This window comes from Nomascus leucogenys, chromosome 22a, assembly GCF_006542625.1.
Source record: "Nomascus leucogenys isolate Asia chromosome 22a, Asia_NLE_v1, whole genome shotgun sequence".
NCBI lineage: Eukaryota > Metazoa > Chordata > Mammalia > Primates > Hylobatidae > Nomascus > Nomascus leucogenys.
Genome location: NC_044402.1, coordinates 30894204 through 30914166, shown reverse-complemented (window position 1 = coordinate 30914166; position 19963 = coordinate 30894204). Strand labels below are relative to the sequence as shown.

At 42.3% G+C, this 19963-nt stretch overlaps 1 protein-coding gene across 4 annotated transcripts in view; it reads right to left on the bottom strand.

Annotated features, from left to right (window-relative positions):
• AREL1 (apoptosis resistant E3 ubiquitin protein ligase 1) overlaps nucleotides 1-19959 on the bottom strand; it is a 53103-nt gene extending 33144 nt beyond the window's left edge. For 2 of the 4 annotated variants that reach the window (XM_003260754.3, XM_030803051.1), the window contains exon 1: nucleotides 19777-19959. The gene's annotated coding sequence lies outside the window, so the exon portion shown is untranslated. The remainder of the gene's footprint in view (nucleotides 1-19776) is intronic. The other 2 variants (XM_030803052.1, XM_030803050.1) reach the window with 2 other exon arrangements.
• Nucleotides 19960-19963: the final 4 nt, after the last annotated feature.

Sequence of the window (19963 nt, the reverse complement as noted above, 5' to 3'; positions counted from 1 at the left end):
TACTCTACTGCCTCTCCACTATGGGAAACCAAGGAAGAAAGCACAAAATGCTAAAAGAACAGAATGAGTGAAGACCAGTAAATAAAATTAAGTTGGCAAACTTTTATCATTAAAAATAAGTAAGTATATGTATTTAGTTTAAAATACAGCAACATGACCGGGCACAGTAGTTCACACCTGTAATCCCAGCACTTTGGGAGGCCAAGGCAGGCGGATCACTTGAGCCCAGGAGTTCAAGACCAGCCTGGGCAACATAACAAAACCCCGTCTCTACAAAAAATACAAAAATTAGCCAGGCATGGTGGCAGGCGCCCGTGGTCCCAGTTACTTGGAGGCTGAGGTGGGGGACTGGCTTGAGCTCAGGAGGCAGAGGTTGCAGTGAGCCGAGATCATGCCACTGCACTCCAGCCTGGGCAACAGAGCCAGACCCAGTCTCAAAATAAATAAATAAATAAATAATGCGAACAGACTTGCCAAGTACAAGAGCCAAAACCCGGGTCAACCGGCAACTGGAACCAGCTTAAAGGATCCACAAACAACAGACTATATACGTAAGCTATAAGAGATCCCTATGTAGAATACTATATAAGGAATTTTTGAACGACACTTTTAAGGAATAAACAACGTAGGGAAATGCTTACAAATAAAATGTTAAATAAAAAAGCAGGCACAAAACTGTTCATGTAGCACAAGCCCAAATTTAGAAATATAACATTACATAAAGAGGACTGAAAGGAAAAATACAAAAATATTAATAGTGATCATCTCTTGGTATATGGAATTATAAATAGTTTTTATTTTCTACCTGTACCTTTTAGTGTTTTTCAAATTCTTAATGTTGCAAGGACATGTAAAAAGTTTCTATTTCTGGAGAACACATTTTTGGGGGGGACTGATTTTCCTTCAATAAGGGAGAAAATGGGCAAGTTATCCTTTTTTCAAATAAGAAAATGTTATAAAGAGGCTGGGCGCAGTGGCTCACGCCTGTAATGCCAGCACTTTGGGAGGCCCAGGCGGGTGGATCACGAGGTCAGGAGAGCAAGACTATCCTGGCTAACACGGTGAAATCCCGTCTCTACTAAAAATACAAAAAATTAGCTGGGCGCGGTGGCGGGTGCCTGTAGTCCTAGCTACTTGGGAGGCTGAGGCAGGAGAATGGCGTGAACCTGGGAGGCGGAGTTTGCAGTGAGCCAAGATCACGCCACCGCACTCCAGCCTGGGTGATAGAGTGAGACTCCATCTCAAAAAAAAAAAAAAAGAAAGAAAGAAAGAAAATGGTATAAAGAAATTAAGATAACAAATAACAAATTGTACTGAACTTTTCTTTTTTTCTTTTCTTTTTTTTTTTTTTTTTTTTTTTGAGATAGAGTCTTGCTCTGTTGCCCAGGCTGGAGTGCAGTGGCATGATCTTGGCTCACTGCCTCACTACAACCTCCATCTCCTGGGTTCAAGCGATTCTCTTGCCTCAGCCTCCCTAGTAGCTGGGACTACAGGTGTGTACTACTATGCCCGGCTAGTTTTTGTATTTTTGGTAGAGGCAGGGTTTCACCACATTGGCCAGGCTGGTCTTGAACTCCTGACCACAGGTGGTTCACCCGCCTCAGCTTCCCAAAGTGCTAGGATTACAGGAATGAGCCACCACACCTGGCCTGAACTCTTATTTCTATTCACTATGATCTTAGCAGGTTTCCAACCCTGTGATCAGCTACTTGATTATTAAATCAAATAACTCCTAGTTCTAATGTAAGCTTTACTGTCCCTACCATGAGCTACCATGCTCACCGCAATGCTTCAGTACCTCCACTGAGCTTCAAAAAACTCAAGCACTCCCCCTTCTCTGGTCCTGCTCCAAGGCCTCTCTGAGGACTCTTCCCACACCAGATAGAATCAACCACTTCCTTCTTCATGGTACTCCTCTGCTGAAGATACCTCTGTTATAGCATTTACTAGTCTGTATTGAAATTATTTGTTTATACAGCAGTCTCTCCTAATAGATTGTGGACTCCCCAAGGAACACTGACCAGGTCATATCATTGCCTCCCCATGGCTAGTATGGTGTTCAGCCCTGCTATCTCAAAGTCTGTACTTTCACAAGATCCCCAGGTGAGTCCTATGTATGCTGAAGTTTCAGAAACATGGTTTAGACTCTAGAGCAATCAGTATGAGAAGGGGCTCAACATTCTATATCTCTAACCGGTTCACAGGTAATGCTGATGCTGCTGGTCTCCTAGACCATGCTTTCAAAAGTGAGAACCCAGGTCAAGAGTCAGCAGGCCAAATCCTGACAGCTGCCTGTTTTTGTGAAAACAGCCAAGTTCATTCATTTACATATTATCTGTGGCTGCTTTTGCACAATGGCAGAGCTGAGTAGTTGCAGCAGAGACATATGGCCCACAAAACTTTACTATCTGATGCTGTATTGAAAAAGTGTACCAATTCCAGGTGTAGAGGTCTTAGTCTTAAAGCTACATAACTACCTTATATAAACAAATACATTTTTCTAAATCAAAGAAAGCATAAAAATAATTTTCTTCCAGTTCTACCATCTCCTGTTAGGAAAAGAACTATAAAACTTGCAATGTTTTGCAAATACATCTAGTTTCAACTATGACTTGATGGTTTTATTCTTCCCATACCCCAATTACGAATTTTACACAGTCATTTTCCAAAGTATGTATTTCACACAATCATGCTTGCATTTGATCAAGGCTAATATTTCCTAAAACTAGTATCTTGGGGACCAAATACTGTATCCAGGTTGCTAAAATTACTATAATACATACTACTAACTCAGTCTTTACTTCTAAAGTGCTATTCTAAAAAGCTGTGAAAGGCCAGGTGCAGTAGTGCACACCTGTATTCCCAACACTTTAGGAGGCTGAACTGGGAAGATCACTTGAGCCTAGGAGTTGAAACCAGACTGGGCCCTCTCTTAAAAAATAAAAATAAATTGGTCGGGCATGGTGGCTCACGCCTGTAATCCTAGCACTTTGGGAGGCCAATGTGGGCAGATCACCTGAGGTCAGGAGTTCGAGACCAGCCTGGCCAACATGGCAAAACCCCATCACTACTAAAATACAAAAATTAGCCAGGCATGGTGGCATACACCTGTAATCCCAGCTACTCAGGAGCCTGAGGCAGGAGAATCACTTGAACCTGGGAGGCAGAAGTTGTAGTGAGCCAAGATTGTGCCACTGCACTCCATCCTGGGTGACAAAGCAAGACTTCGTCTCAAAAAATAAAATAAAATAATAAAATAAAATAAATTAGCTGGGCGTGGTAGCATGCCCCTGTTGTCCTAGCTACTCATAAGCTAAGGCAGGAGGATCTCCTAAGCCCAGAAGTTTGAGGCTACAGTGAGCTGTGATCACACCACACCACTGTACTCTAGCCTGGGTAACAGAGAGAGAGATCCTGTCACACATACACACAGTCATGAAAAACATGATGTAAAAGTCCATTTCAAAATTTTGGTGCATACAGAGCTAGTGGCAGCACACAGAAGTTCTGATATCACCTACTGATGTTCACCAAATGACAAAACAAAAGAAAGACGTTTGCTTTGTAAGATGCAATCTCCAGCTTTCTCCACAGAGAAGCACCAGCCATGAGTCCAGGGACACGAACTTAAAAAAACAAACTATTCAATTTTCAAAAAGCGCACAGGATAGGGTGGTCTAACTAAGGAGGTTCCAAGAATATACAGACACTTTGGATTATCAGTTTACATTTACTATGGCTTAATTCCACTCTTGGTTTATACTCCCCAACCCAAAATCCCACCATAAAAGATTGCCCTCCTCCATCAAGTTTATACTCTTGAGATATTTATACAGTTGTCTATTTCTGCTATCGTGGTTTAGCCAAGTTACATGGTTTTCATTTATACTTTCTTCATCAGTCAGCCCCTCCAGTCTCTTAATCATTCCTGTGGGTCTTCTGTGAACTCTCTCCAGCTGATCCCCAACGATCTGGTAATGAGGTGCCTCCAAATGACTGCAGCCTTCCAGGGACAGCCTCATTAGTCAGAACAGGATGAACTCACTCTCCTCAGTTCCATGACATACTACTCCTGAGCAGGCAATCCCCCAAATCACAGAAATCTACTGTGCTGCCATATTAGACTGTACCTTGTTCTGTAACTCCCAGATTTGGACACTGGGGCACGCTAGAATGTGCTAGAAGCCAGAGGATAAATGGCCCACGTTCCCATGGCATCTATTTCACTAGAAGATGAGTGACTGGGGAGAAAAAAAAATTTCATGTTAAATCAAACTCATAGATAATAAAACAGAATGTAATATATGCATGAATTTCTAAAGATAAAACATGGATATGTTGAATATATTCATAGATATTCTGAACTTGAAGCAGAAGGGCTGCTTGGGCCTCTGCTCCCAGCACCAAGGTGTTAACATATCCTTTACCACTAGAGGTACTTGAGCCAAAACCCTTACTCAACTTTTGATCTACTGTGCATTACCTTACTCATACCATATACTCATATTTTAAATGATATTATTTTTCTGCTATGTTTCCCCATCCTAGATATCTATATTTATTTTCTCTTTGCCTAAAATCATTTGCTGCAAGAACACGTGTCATTTATCTTCTGGCTTCTAGAACATTCTTGCATGCACTGATGCCCAAATCTGGGAGGCATGAAATGGGGTTACAGTCTAATTCACTCTATAATTCACAGACTACCAACATCTATAGGTTCCTCTGCATCGTTCATTCTTCATTCATTTCACATTTCTTGAGCATTTGCTATATGCCAGGCTGTGTGCTAAAAGCTAAAGTCACAAGGATAAATAAGACAGGGTGCTTTCTTAACCTCAATGAACTTGGTCTGCCGTGGGAGAAGGAAAATGCAATGCTGCAAGTGCCATAAAAGAGGAATAAGCAAAGTATGGAGGGCAGAGGAAAGAGAAGTAACTGTATGCGCAAGTGGAAAAGCAGAGACAACAGAGCTGATTACTTAAGAATGAGTAAGCAGGCTGGGCATGGTGGTTCATACCTGTAATCCCAGCACCTTGGGAGGCTGAGGTGGGAGGATGGCTTGTGCCCAGGAGTTCAAGACCAATCTGGGTAACATAGTGAGATCTCATCTCAAAAAAACAAACAAACAAACAAACAAAAAAAACAAAAACTGGGTGTGGTGGTATGCACCCATGGTCCCAGCTACTCAGGAGGCTGAGGTGGGAGGATCATTTGAGCCCAGGAGGCTGAGGCTGCAGTGAGCCCTGATTGCTCCACTACACTTCAGACCATGTGAAGAGCAAGACTCTGTCTCCAAAAAACACCAAAGTGTTTAGAAAGACCACCTGGGGCTAAACTAGGATGATTACCATGTAGTGGTTAAGAGCATGAATCTTACTACTGAATGATCTTAGACAAGTTACAGCAGGTCCTCAAACGACATCAGTTTCATTCAACACTGTTTTCTTATGATTTTGAGGAGTAAAAAAATTGACTCCTGGCAGGCACCAATGTGTGCAGTTCACACATTCTCTGTGTGGGTTTTCTCTGGATACTTGGATTTCCTCCCACATCCCAAAGATGTGCGCTTCAAAGTTAACTGGCATGTCTAAAGTGTCCCAGTCTAAGTGACGGTGAGGGGTGTGTGTGTGTGTGTGTGTGTGTGTGTGTGTGTGAGAGAGAGAGAGAGAGCACAAGCAAGAAAGAGAGAGACAGCACATAAGCGAGAGAGCCCTGCAATAGAATGGCGTCCCATCCAGCATTGGTTCCCAACTTGCACCCTACGCCCTGGCCACCCTCAACCGTGGACTGGAATAATTGGGTAAATGTTATAATTATCTAACTTGTTTTTATCAATCTTTCTTATACATACTGCTCTCATTTATTTTAATATGTATATTATGATCTGGTCTTTATTTAAAATAGTTTGGTGATATTTTTGTGACCAGAAATATGCCATAGGAACTTAATTCTTGTTTGTATCAATTAGCCTATGGTAAAACTGGTTATCAATATACATCATTTTGTTTGAAGTAGAAGTTTCTAAGAACCTATCGACATCAAGTGAGGACTTGCTGTAAACTTCTCTTCAGTTGCCTCACATGTAAAATGGAGTGCACTGAGAAAAGGAACGAATCTGCTGCTCTTGGGGAGCAAGACTTGGAGAATAAGGACAAGGAGAATTGCTTAAGACTGAAACTTTACACCCAGGTGACATGCAGTACCCTGGAGGACAAGGCTCTATGCACAGACCAGGCTGCTGGGTTGCCAGGTTATGAGGGTGGTTTGTGCCAGGAAACAGCAGCCCAACCCACAGTAAGTGAGGAAGATAGCTTGAATCCACCTGAAGGACTCACTGGTTTTCCAGAGAGATTCCATGTGGAAATAACTACAGCAACAATCCAAAATAATGGATTTTCCAGTGTTCTCTGAAAGATGATGATAATAAGAATAGACCTTTATTGCGAACTTACTATGTGCCAGGCACTGTATAAAGTGCTTCATCTATATTATCTCATTTAACTCTCACGTCAACCATATAAGGAAAGCATACTTTATCCATATTTTATAGATTAGCAAACAGAAGCACAGAAAGCTAAAATAACTTGCCTATAGCCACCCAGCTTATAAGTGAAGGAGTCAAGCAATGTGATTCCAGAGCTTACACTCTTTCTCTACTCTTAACTGGGAATACGGATGTATCAAAAAGAACTTCCAGAAGGGGGGAAAAAGATATTATTATTGGGATAGGAAGAATTAAGCTCAGAAATATTTAACTTGAAATTTTAGCCAGGAGCGGTGGCTCACACCTGTAATTCCAGCATTTTGGGAGGCCAAGGCAGGTGGATCACGAGGTCAGGAGATCAAGACCATTCTGGCTAACATGGTGAAACCCTGTCTCTACTAAAAATACAAAAAAATTAGCCGGGCATGGTGGCATGTGCCTGTATTCCCAGCTACTGGGGAGGCTGAGGCAGGAGAATTGCTTGAACCCGGGAGGCGGAGGTTGCAGTAAGCTGAGATCGCGCTACTGCACTCCACTCTGGGCGACACAGTGAAAGTCCCTCTCAAAAAAAAAAAAAAGGAATGTTAAAGGAATATGACTTCATTTTAGACTTTAAGCAACAAAAAAACAAAAGATGTTTTTTAACCGAGAGAGAAAAAGGATCACACATTTTAAATGAAGTAACTCTGGGGACAATGTGAAAGACTCTGAAGGGGGACAGACCCATTAACAAGCACAAGATAAGGGGCTACTGGTCCAATGGAGTAGCTATACACTGGCCACAATATAGACAGGGTCCAGCGTAGACCCTCCTTAGTCACATTGGTTGAGGGTGGCCAGGGCTTAGGGTGCAAGTTGGGAACCAACCCTGGATGGGTTGCTCTCCTGCTTTATGCTCTCAGAAGCAACAGGATCAATGATCTGTGAGGTCAAATGGATAAACAAGAGGAAGAATCCAAGGAAAAAGGCAAATTTTCTATGGTTGGGAGCCTGGATAAATGAAGGAGAATTAAGGAGGCAAAGCAAACACGAAAGAAAAGATGTATTAGTCCATTTTCATGCCGCTGATAAAGACATATCAGAGACTGGTTAATTTATAAAGAAAAAGAGGTTTAATAGACTCACAGTTCCATGTGGCTGGGGAGGCCTCACAAATCACGGTGGAAGGTGAAAGGCATGTCTTACATGGCAGCAGGCAAGAGAGAATGAGAGCCAAGCGAAAAGAGAAACCCCTTATAAAATCATCAGATCTTGTAAGACTTATTCACTACCACAAGAACAGTATGGGGGAAACTGCCTCCATGATTCAATTATCTCCCACTGGATTCCTCCCATAACACATGAGAATTATGGGAACTATAATTCAAGATGAGATTTGGATGAGGACACAGCCAAACCATATCATTCCACCCCGGCCCCTCCCAAATCTCATGTCCTCACATTTCAAAACCAATCATGCCTTCCCAACAGTCATCCAAAGTCTTAACTCATTTCAGTATTAACTCAAAGTTCACGATCCAAAGTCTCATCTGAGACAAGGCAAGTCCCTTCTGCCTATGGCCCTGTAAAATCAAAATCAAGTTAGTTACTTTCTAGATACAATGGGAGTACAGGCAATGGGTAAATATACCTGTTCCAAATGGGAGAAATTGGCCAAAACAAAGGGGCTACAGGGCCCCTGCAAGTCCAAAATCCAGCAGGGCAGTCAAATCTCAAAGCTCCAAAATGATCTCCTTTGACTCCATGTCTCATATCCAGGTCACACTGATGCAAGAGGTGGGTTCCCATGCTCTGGGGCAGCTCCACCCCTGTGGCTTTGCAGGGTACAGCCTCCTCCCCAGCTGCTTTCGCGGGCTAGCACTGAGTGCCTGAGGCTTTTCCAGGCACATAGTACAAACTGTCGGTGAATCTACCACACTGGGGTCTGGAGGACAGTAGCCCTCTTCTCACAGCTCCACTAGACAGTGCCCCAGTGGGGACTCTGTGTGGGAGCTTCAACCCCACATTTCCCTCCCACATTGCCCTAGCAGAGGTTCTCCATGAGGACCCCACCCCATAGCAGACTTCTGCCTGAACATTCAAGAGTTTCCATACATCCTCTGAAATCCAGATGGAGGTTCTTTTTTTTTTTTTTTTTTTCTTGAGACGGAGTCTTGCTCTGTTACCCAGGCTGGAGTGCAGTGGCGCGATCTCAGCCCACTGCAAGCTCCGCCTCCCGGGTTCACGCCATTCTCCTGCCTCAGCCTCCGGAGTAGCTGGGACTACAGGCGCCCGCCACCGCACCTGGCTAATTTTTTGTATTTTTAGTAGAGACGGGGTTTCACCATGCTCTCAATGTCCTGACCTCGTGATCCACCCGCCTTGGCCTCCCAAAGTGCTGGGATTACAGGCGTGAGCCACTGCGCCCGGCCTCAGGCGGAGGTTCTCAAACCTCAATTCTTGACTTCTGTGCACCCACAGGCTCAACATCACGTGTAAGCTGCCAAGTCTTGGGGCTTGCACCTTCTGAAGCGATGGCCCAAGCTGTACCTTGGCTCCTTTCAGCCACAGCTGGAGCAACTGGGGCACAGGGCACCAAGTCCCTACACTGCACACAGCAGGGGGAACCTGGGCCCTGCCTTCAAAACCATTTTTTCCTCCTAGGCCTCCAGGTCTGTGATGGGCGTGGCTGCTATGAAAACCTCTGACATGCCCTGGAGACATTTTCCCCATTGTCTTGGTGATTTGGCTCCTCTTTATTTATGCAAATTTCTGTAGCCAGCTTGAATTTCTCCTCAAAAAATGGGTTTTTCTTTTCTATTGCCACTGTCAGGCTGCAAATTTTCCAAACTTTTATGCTCTGCTTCCCTTTTAAACGTTAAGTTCCAATTTCAGATCATCTCTCTCAAGTTCAAAGTTCCACAGATTTCTAGGGCAGGAGCAAAATGCTTCCAGTCTCTTTGCTAAAGCATAACAAGAGTGACCTTTGCTCCAGTTCCCAACAAATTCCTCATCTCCATCTGAGACCACCTCAGCCTGGATTTCAATGTCCATATCATTATCACCATTTTGTTCAAAGTCATTCAACAAGTCTCCAGGAAGTTTCAAACTCTGCCACATTTTCCTGTCTTCCTCTGAGCCCTCCAAACTGTTCTAACCTCTGCCTGTTACACAGTTCCAAAGTTGCTTCCACATTTTCAGGTATCTTTACAACACCGCCTCACTCCCAGTACCAATTTACTCTATTAGTCCATTTTCACGCTGCTGATAAAGACATACTAGAGACTGGGTAATTTATAAAGAAAAAAGGTTGAATGGACTCATAGTTCCACATGGCTGGGAGGCCTCACAACCATGTCAGAAGGCTAAAGGCATGTCTTACATGGCAACAGGCAAGAGACAATGAGAGCCAAGTGAAAGGGGAAACCCCCTATAAGATCAACAGATATTGTGAGACTTATTCACTACCATGAGAACAGTATGAGGGAAACCACCCCATGATTCAATTATCTCCCACTGGGTCCCTCCCACAACAATGGGAATTATGGGAGCTAAAATTCAAGGTGAGATTTGGGTGGGGACACAGCCAAACCATATCAAAAGATAATGAGTAGAGAATTAAACATGTTAAGTTTGGAGTGTCTACAGGATATCCAGGTGAATACATTCAAAAGGTACATAGAAATACATTTGTATCACATGCAAAATGTAGTCCTTCGTCTGTAGCATTTTTTCACTTAGCATAATGGTTTTTAGATTCGTACATGTTGTTACACGTTTCGGTAGTTCACTCCTTTTTCCTGCAGAGTAGTACTCCATCAAATGGACATACTGCAATCTGTTTATCCATTCACCAGATGAAGGACATTTGGGTTATATCCAGTTTGGTGGTATCGTGGATAAAGCTGCTAAGAATATTAAGCTACAAGTCTGTGTAGACACATGCTTTCATTTCTCTTGGGTAAACATCTAAGAATGGGATTGCTGGGTCATATGGTAAGTATCTATTTAACTTACAAGAAATTGCCAAACTGTTTACCAAAGCAGCTGGACCACTTTGCATTTCTACCAGCAACGCACAAGAGGCGGGTTGCTCTACATCCACCAACACTTGGTACTGTCTTTTAATTTTACCCATTCTAATAGGTGGAAGTGGTATCTCATTGTGATTTTAATTTGCATTTCCCTAAGGACTAACAATATTGAGTATTTTTTTAATGTGTTTATTGGTTATTTGTATTAGTTTCTTTGAAGTATCTATTCAAATCTTTTGTCTTTTTTAAAAATCGAGCTGTTTGTCTTCTTACTACTGAGTTGTAAGAGTTCTTTATACATTCTAAATGTGAACCCCGAATATCTGAGACAGGTCTCAGTTAATTCAGAAAGTTTATTTTGCCAAGGTTGAAGACGCACGCCCAGGACACGGCCTCATGAGGTCCTGACGACATGTGCCCAAGGTGGTCGGGGCACAGCTTGCTTTTATACATTTTAGGGAGACATGAGACATCAATCAAGATGTATACTGGCTCAGTCCAGAAAGGCGGGACAACTTGGAGTAGGGAGGGGGGCTTCCAGGTGAGAAAAATGGTTGCATTATTTTGAGTTTCTGATTAGCCCTTCCAAAGGAGGCAATCAGATATGCATCTATCTCGGTAAGCAGAGGGATGACTTTGAATAGAATGGGACACAGATTTGCCCTAAGCAGTTCCCAGCTTTACTTTTCCCTTTAGCTTAGTGATTTGGGGGCCCCAAGACTTATTTTCCTTTCACATAAATGTAAGTCCTTTATTAGATAAACATTTTGCAAATATTTTCTGTGGTTTGCCTCTTCATTTTCTTAACAGAAAATACACTTTTTAAAGAGTAAAAGTTTCTAACTTTGATGAAAGCCAACATAAATTTTTTCTTCATAGTTTGTGGTTTTTGTGTTCTATTTTTTAAAACTCTGCCTAGCTCAAGGTCACAAAGATTTTCTCCTGATTTTCTTCTAGAAGTTTATCTAAACGTTTCACAAGAGAAAATTCTCTTGTCAAATTTTTTAACAAGACTTTTTAAAACTCCTGCATTCCATTTATTTCCTAGTCATTAAGTTTTATTCCCTTTGTTTCCTTCAAATTCAACGCCACACATTATCATGCACTATTTAAGTTATAGTCTCTTGTTGTTTTTTTTTTTTTTTTTTTTTTTTTTGAGACAGAGTTTTGCTCTTGTTGCCCAGGCTGGAGTGCAATGGCGCCATCTCGGCTCACTGCAACCTCCACTTCCCAGGTTCAAGCGATTCTCCTGCCTCAGCCTCCCAAGTAGCTGGGATTATAGGCATGCGCCACCACACCCAGCTAATTTTGTATTTTTAGTAGAGACGGGGTTTCTCCATGTTGGTCAGGCTGGTCTCGAACTCCCGACCTCAGGTGATTCACCCACCTCGGCCTCCCTAAGTGCTGGGATTACAGGCGTGAGCCACCACGCCTGGCCCCAGTTATAGTCTATTTCTGAATTTGGAAAGATTTTAATATTTTAACAGATTTTTCCTCTCTTCAATCTAGTAAATGGAATGCTTAAGTCTAGCCAAGGTTTTAGTCCCTCACTTCTCTCCAAATACACATAAGACCTCTGCACCCCTGATACTGGTTCTTAAAACAACAACTAAATCCCACAACCCAGAACATGCACCTTGAAGTTAAGCCAGGGGCAATAAACTAGTTACCCTTCTGGCTTTGACGAGAGTCTTTTATAAGATCATTCCCACCTTACTGAGTCATTCTAACCTGTGATGAGACTGGAAAACGTTGTTCTATAATCACTCACTGGTTAAATTAAAATTTAGGCTTATAAAGGTTAAGCTAACCAAGACAAAAGTAATTCTGCATTACTTAATTCAATTTAGATTCTCTCTATTGCACCATTCTCTCTAAAACAAGCCAGAGTTCTTCAGACCTGTATTTCTTTTTGTGTAGTATACACAAAGGCATAGCTTAGTTAGATTCAGCTGTCCCTGGAGTCGTTTGCCATTCATTCTCAGCACAGTTTAGAGAAAGCAGGAAAAAGGGATTCAAAGCTAATGTGAGTATAACAGGGAAAACAAGAAGTGAGAATTTACCATTGCTCATTTTGTAACCTCATGGGGAGAAAAACAAAAGAGAAAACTGGATCATCTATGTCACTGTCCCATTCTTAACCCTAAATCTAGAAAATACTAGCTTCAGTTTCCTCTTCCCTCCTATCCTGATGTGTTTTTTATACGCAAAGTGACTCTATTATGCCTGAGCCACAGAGGACAGGCCCCCATGTTCCCATCTCATGGAAGCTTTTATGCTTAGGTGACCTTAGACCACTGAATCTTGGCTATAACAGGAAGATTTTAAAAGTAATTCTTTGAACCTGACAAGCCGTCTCCCTCAATAAGTCTAGGAAGCTATTATTCCATTAACTGCGCCTGAAGTGGCAGGCACACTGCCAGATCTGCAGCCCAGTCGGGTGGAACTGGAATGGTCACACGTATACTTAAAAGCTAACTCTGCCTCTACTACCATCCATTACTTTCAATTCTGTGCTTATTTTTAAGGAAAATAAATTATTTATAGAATTGAAAGGAAAAACAATGTTATTTAAATGAGCATTTTGTAGTTAAGATTCCAAGAAGAAAAACTCAACTAGCCACAGAAATGGCACCCTAAGATAGCTGGATTTGAAGGAGAAACTCAACACTTACCTATTCAAAACAAAATTTCTGTTGACCTAATAATCAATTTTACCAAAGAAAGGTCTACTAATTTCTTCAAATGCATATTAAGAAGCGACCACATGCCAAGCAATATATTGGACCCTAAAGATTCCAGAATGAGTAAAATATCCTCAACACTTTAGAAACATAAAAGCTTAGTAAAGAAGACAGACAAGTAAATAATTACGTAGTTATACTTCCATGTAGTAAAATCTATGAGGTGAGCATAGAGGGTATGGATGGATACCTTAATCAAGATCAGCTCTTAGCTTCTCAGGAAAGTTCACATCACCCTCCTGGAAGCAAAGTCAACTCTTCCATAGAGTTAACAATGCTTTGGGGGTCAAGGAATACAAAACACTACCTATGAAGTATTACTTATTCTCAGGGTCAATGACTCTCTTCAACACTGGTCAGAGGGGGATTCTTGGACCACATACATAGCACAGAAAAAGCACTCACTGGAAATACCAACTTACTTATCAAAATTATACACGATCTGGTCGGGCACAGTGACTCATGCCTGTAATCCCAGCACTTTGGGAGGCCGAGGCGGGTGGATCACCTGAGGTCAGAATTTCGAGACCAGCCTGGCCAACATGGTGAAATCCCATCTCTACTAAAAATATAAAAATTAGCCAGGCGTGGTGGCGGGCACCTGTAATCCCAGCTACTCAGGAGGTTGAGACAGGAGAATAGTTTGAACCCGGGAGGCAGAAGTGGCAGTGAGCCAAAATGGTGCCACTGCACTCCAGCCTGGGTGACAAGAGCGAAACTCCATTTAAAAAAAAAAGAGGCTGGGCGCGGTGGATCACACTGGTAATCTCAGCACTTTGGGAGGCTGAGGTGGGCGGATTACGAGGTCAGGAGATCGAGACCACCCTGGCTAACACAGTGAAATCCCATCTCTACTAAAAATACAAAAAATGGCTGGGCACAGCGGCTCACGCCTGTAATCCCAGCACTCTGGGAGGCCCAGGCGGGTGGATCACAAAGTCAGGAGATCGAGACCTTCCTGGCTAACATGGTGAAACCCCGTCTCTACTAAAAATACAAAAAATTAGCTGGGTGTGGTGGTGGGTGCCTGTAGTCCCAGCTACTAGGGAGGCTGAGGCAGGAGAAAGACATGAACCCAGGAGGCGGAGCTTGCAGTGAGCCGAGATCGTGCCACTGCACTCCAGCCTGGGCGACAGAGCAAGGCTCATCTCAAAAAAAAAAAAAAAAAATACAAAAAATTAGCCAGGTGTGGTGGTGGGCACCTGTGGTAGCAGCTACTTGGGAGGCTGAAGCAGGAGAATGGCGTGAACCTGGGAGGCGGAGCTTGTAGTGAGCCGAGATCGCACCACTGCACTCCAGCCTGGGTGACAGAGCATGACTCAGTCTCAAAAAGGAAATTACACATGATCTAACTGGAATGTGGTATTCTGGATTCAGTTTGGGTACAGAAAAAGGAAATTAGTGGAGAAACCTGTGAAATCCAAATAAAGTCTATAGCTGAATGATAGTTTTGTACCAATGTTAATTTCTTAGATGTGACAGTATGTGCGATGGTTATGTAAGAAGTTAACATTAGGAGAAGCTGGGTGAAAGGTATACAGGAATACTCTGTACTAGCTTTGCAACTTTTTTATAAATTTAAAATTATTCCACAATTTAAAACAATTTAATTACACATGGTGCTCCCCTTTACATTCTCACTCCCCCTTAGAATTCTAATCATGTCTCCCTAATCATTGCCCCAATTCAGGTAATGCCGGCCTAAAACTTTTTAAATATCTTTTTTAACCCCTTTCTATGAACTGTTTGCACAGCCCACCTGGGATTTCTTCTTTACCAAGACATGAAAAACTAGACCACACTTGGGAAGTTTTAACTGTTTTCTGTTCCTAATAGATTTACTATATATACCGGGGGGTACTTTGAATTTGAACTTCCCAAAGCAGACAAGAGAGGAGTTAAAATAACATGCTCTGGGTCTCTGGATAAAAGCAAGGGGACATTACAGAAAATATGTTGTATATTAATAGATTATCTCATCTCTGGCCAAAAAGTACAATATATAGAAAATCAATTAACAGATGTTAACTATTAGCTTCTCAACAGTAACAAGCTGCACTGAAATAAATGCCTTTGCTCTGAAAAACATGATGCAAATTGCTCAACTATTCAAGATAACAAAAACTCATAAAATCATATGGAACCATTCAATTAGACTAAATGACAAAACATGTATCTACTATGACTATTTAGTTTCTAACAGCTAAGTGAATACCCATCTTTCTCTATAAACCCTATCTTGTAGAACAGTTTTCAAAAGAGCCACCAGGAAAACATCATTATGGTGCTGTAACACTATATCAACGGCTCAGGCATGTGTGTGTGTACACACACATACATACACACAAACTGCAATAAGGTTAAACAACCTCAAAAGTTTGAAAACTACTATATGAAAGAATATTAGTGAAGGCTAAGCATTCAGAACTCTTCAAAGAAAAAGGAACCAAAGAAAAATAACTGAAATTTAAACCCAAGTTAGTTAATAGCTAAAGTCATTTAAAAGGTAAAACGGTCAGGCACAGTGGCTCATGCCTCTTCTCCCAGCTAATCAGGAAGCTGAGGTGGGAGGATGGCTTGAGGCCAGGAGTTCAAGATCAGCCTGGGCAACATAGCAAGATCTAATAAATAATAAATAAAAGGTAAAATGATACACTAGAGTCCATTAAGGTCATAAAATCTGATCTATTACATGGTACTAATATGTTGATAGTATTAAATAAATATTACACAACAGTACTCTGACCTGGACCACTTACAGAAAGATGAACAGGAAGAGTAATTCCTCTAAAATATTTCAACTTCCACATCTCTGTTCAGCCACCAACCATATTTTATGTGTTTACAAGTCTTTCTCTAATACAGGACTGTGGTGAGATTGCCCAGGACAGAATGGGCCCTCAATAAATGCTTTCTGAATGAATGACCAAGCAGCAGTAATCTATCTCTGAGGTATTCTTACAAACCAATTCAATATCAAGACCTCAGAAGCAGAACATGCTGTATGCCATGCTACCACATTTAGGGGCAGGCAAGTTAATTGAAAAATAATTAACAGCAACTAATGTTTGTTGGGAGAAAAAAAGTCCTATCATGTAAGTCAGAAAAATAAATGTAAAAACTACAACTTGAAAATGGACAAAAAAGTGAATCTACTTATAACTTTCTAACATTGAAATACAAGATGTTCTTTAAGGAGTCTTTCATTATCCAGAATAATTTTATAAAGAAATTTGATACCAACTTAAATTAGTAAGTCAGACCAATTAGTGAATGGAATGAAGTCCAAGCCCAATTATGTGTTCAAACTGTGTGTCCAATGCCTTGGGTGATTTTTTCTCTTCAAGACTGCAGAAAAATGCAAAACAACCCTCTTGACTGCTGAGAAGGACTAAAATCATTTCTTTTCCTCACAAGTATGTGCCCAAAAGCAATTACTTTCTGCTTCCATCCGTCACGAATCAACACCACCTCCCAGCTTCCCATCCCCCACTTTCCATCCCCATCAAAGAATGCTGTAGAGTATCTGACCACTTTCATTTCAGGCTATAAGAACCTCAGATTGCAATAAAATTACAATGCAAAAAAGAAACAAATTTTTCTAAGTATGTTCTCATCCCCCATGGTGTTCCTACACTAATTTAGCTCCCTATTAGGTATTAACAATCAAGGAAATCAGAACACTCTCAATAGAGGTTACAATAGAAATTACAAATGGCCTTTTTTTAAGTTGTTGTTGTTCATGGATTCCAAAATTCAAAGTACACATTACCAGAAGAGTGTTTTTCTGTCAGTGCCTAAATTTAAATGCAAATTACTATTTAATGATATGCAATTTTCCCTCTGAACCTATATATAATACTAATCAGTCAAATGTTTAAGAAGAATAACTGACCATGTTATTTTAGCTTTTAGACAATAAAAAGCTTATTGTCTAATTACCAAGAGATACATCAAAAAACTGGTTGCTATTAGCTCTACACATGAATGACAGCTTGACAGAGACAAGCTGCTCCAGAAAGATTAGGAACTTCTAGTGACCACAAATGGGGTAAAGCAGAAGGCACGTACAGTATCTGTAGCTACTATTTCTTTTTTTTTTTTTGAGACAGAGTCTTGCTCTGTCGCCCAGGCTGGAGTGCAGTGGCGCAATCTCGGCTCACTGCAAGCTCCGCCTCCCGGGTTCACGCCATTCTCCTGCCTCAACCTCTCCGAGTAGCTGGGACTACAGGCACCCGCCACCACGCCCGGCTAATTTTCTGTATCTTTAGTAGAGATGGGGTTTCACTGTGGTCTCGATCTCCTAACCTCGTGATCCGCCTGCCTCGGCCTCCCAAAGTGCTGGGATTACAAGCGTGAGCCACCGCGCCCGGCTGTAGCTACTATTTCTACATCAAAAATTCAGAGCCCACAGATATGTAAACTATCAAGCTATCTAAATGAATGTGTGCCTGAAAGAGAAACGAGAAGCAGAAAAACAGTTTACACCCAAATCAACAGAATAAATCACCCTGCGACTGAGCGTCCCAGGACCTGAAAACTTAATGTTTTGAGGTTTATGAACACATTCAAGTTCCAGTGCAACTATGTTAAAATAAAACTGGGCTGGCGCCAGGTACGGTGGCTCACGCCTGTAATCCCAGCACTTTGGGAGGCCAAGGTGGGCGGATCACCTGAGGTCGGGAGTTCAAGACCAGCCTGACCAACATGGAGAAACCCCATCTCTACTAAAAATACAAAATTAGCCAGGCGTGTTGGCGCACGCCTGTAATCCCAGCTACTCAGGAGGCTGAGGCAGGAGAATCGCTTAAACCCGGGAGGTGGAGGTTGCAGTGAGCCAAGATCGCGCCATTGCACTCCAGCCTGGGCAACAAGAGTGAAACTCCATCTCAAAAAAAAAAATTGGGGGTGAGCACGGTGGCTCACGTCTGTAATCCCAGCACTTTGGGAGGCTGAGGCGGGCAGATCACCTGAGGTCAGGAGTTTGAGACCAGCCTTGCCAACATGGTGAAACCCCATCTCTACTAAAAATACAAAAATTAGCAAGGTATGGTGGCACACACATGCCTGCAGTCCCAGCTACTCGGGAGGCTGAGGCAGGAGAATTGCTTGAACCTGGGAGGGGCAGGTTGCTGTGAGCCGAGATTGCGCCACTGCACTCCAACCTGGGCAGCAGAGGGAGGCTCTGTCTCAAAAATAAAATAAAATTGGCATAAAATTCCAACCCTGCCACACATCCTCAAGTTGGAAGACACACAATGGTAACAATAGAAAACACTCTGAGTATTCTGGTTTACACTCTTCTAGGGACCTCGCATGTTAACTATGAATAAATATAAGTCCTGATAACATCCCAGTAAAAGAGTGCTATTATGATTATCTCCATTTTACAGATAAAGAAACTGAGATGCAGATAGATTAACTCGCCCAATGTCATGGCGAGTTATGAGGCAGAGCAAGGATTTTAACCCCATCAGTCAGACTCCAAAGTTCGTGTTAAACAATAAACGTGTTTTCATCATAAGGGTTATACAATGGTCACCTTCTTTTTTAAACCTGATAACTTTTTAATTCCAACTCTAGGATAGCATCATGCAATAAGAAAAGTATGACAGAGGTACCCATTCCGTTCCCACCTTGATCAGTAGCTGAAGAATGGAAGACAAAGTGTTAAAAAAAAAAAAAAAAAAAAGAAAAAGAAAAAAGAAATAAAAGTATAGACTTTGGAATCAAGAGACTCAAACAGACCCCTGAACAAAGTCTGGGGCTCAGTTTCCCCATATGTAAAATAAGAGTATTTATGTTATTGAGAAGGTCAAAGAAGGTAGTATGAACAAAGTGACAAGTACAGTATATAGGATGGGGGTTTTCATCTTAAGTTTACAGACATCCAGAGGGTCCACGGATGGGCTTCAGAGTCCACCAATCTCATAAAGTGTATTACAAACTGTATGTGTGCCCATTTTTTAAAGAATTGTTCCTGGCTTTCCACAAACTTTCAAGAAATAAGTTATCTCCAAAAAGTTAAGAACCACTGGAATACATAGCAGGTACTCAAAGAAAAAAAGCTACCTTTCGCTCCTTGTTCTCACAAATTCTCCCTTTTTACTTAAAGATGACACGCCAAGGCTTCACAATAAATGTCCATTGTTTCTCACCATTTTCTTGGCTTGGGTAAGTAGTAACATATGCAAGCTTATGCCCCAATTCTCTAGCGACAGTCTAGGCCCTCAAACACTGCTTCATTTCTCTCTTCACCGAGAGGAGTACACGGTATATACTCGAGAAGAATCATCCACCTAGCTGCACAAAGCACCATATCGGCTAGGAAAACCAAGTAGGAACCACAGCCTCAGGGTTGGACCGTAGACACCGGATGCCCCAACGCTACAGGGTGAGGAGAACGTGTTCCCCCAAACTACTGGGCAAACCAGGAGTCTGACCCCCCTACCCTTGTCCTCCCTCTCGCTCTCTGGAACTCTGGTAAAGGCAGGTCTTCTGGGCTCTGCCTAAGGCTGGAGAGAAACGTTACCCGAGCCGGGGGTTACAGCGCGACGAAGTTCCACCTCCGCTGTCCTGGGAAGGGGCGGCAGCACTCAGCAGAAGACGGGCTCTCCACTCTCCCACCAAGAGACCCCAGAGTTCGTCTCTACCTGGCCTGAGAACCGGCTCGGGGGTTTGCCGTTTCCCCAAGGAGCTTCCGCTTCCGGGCTATCCTT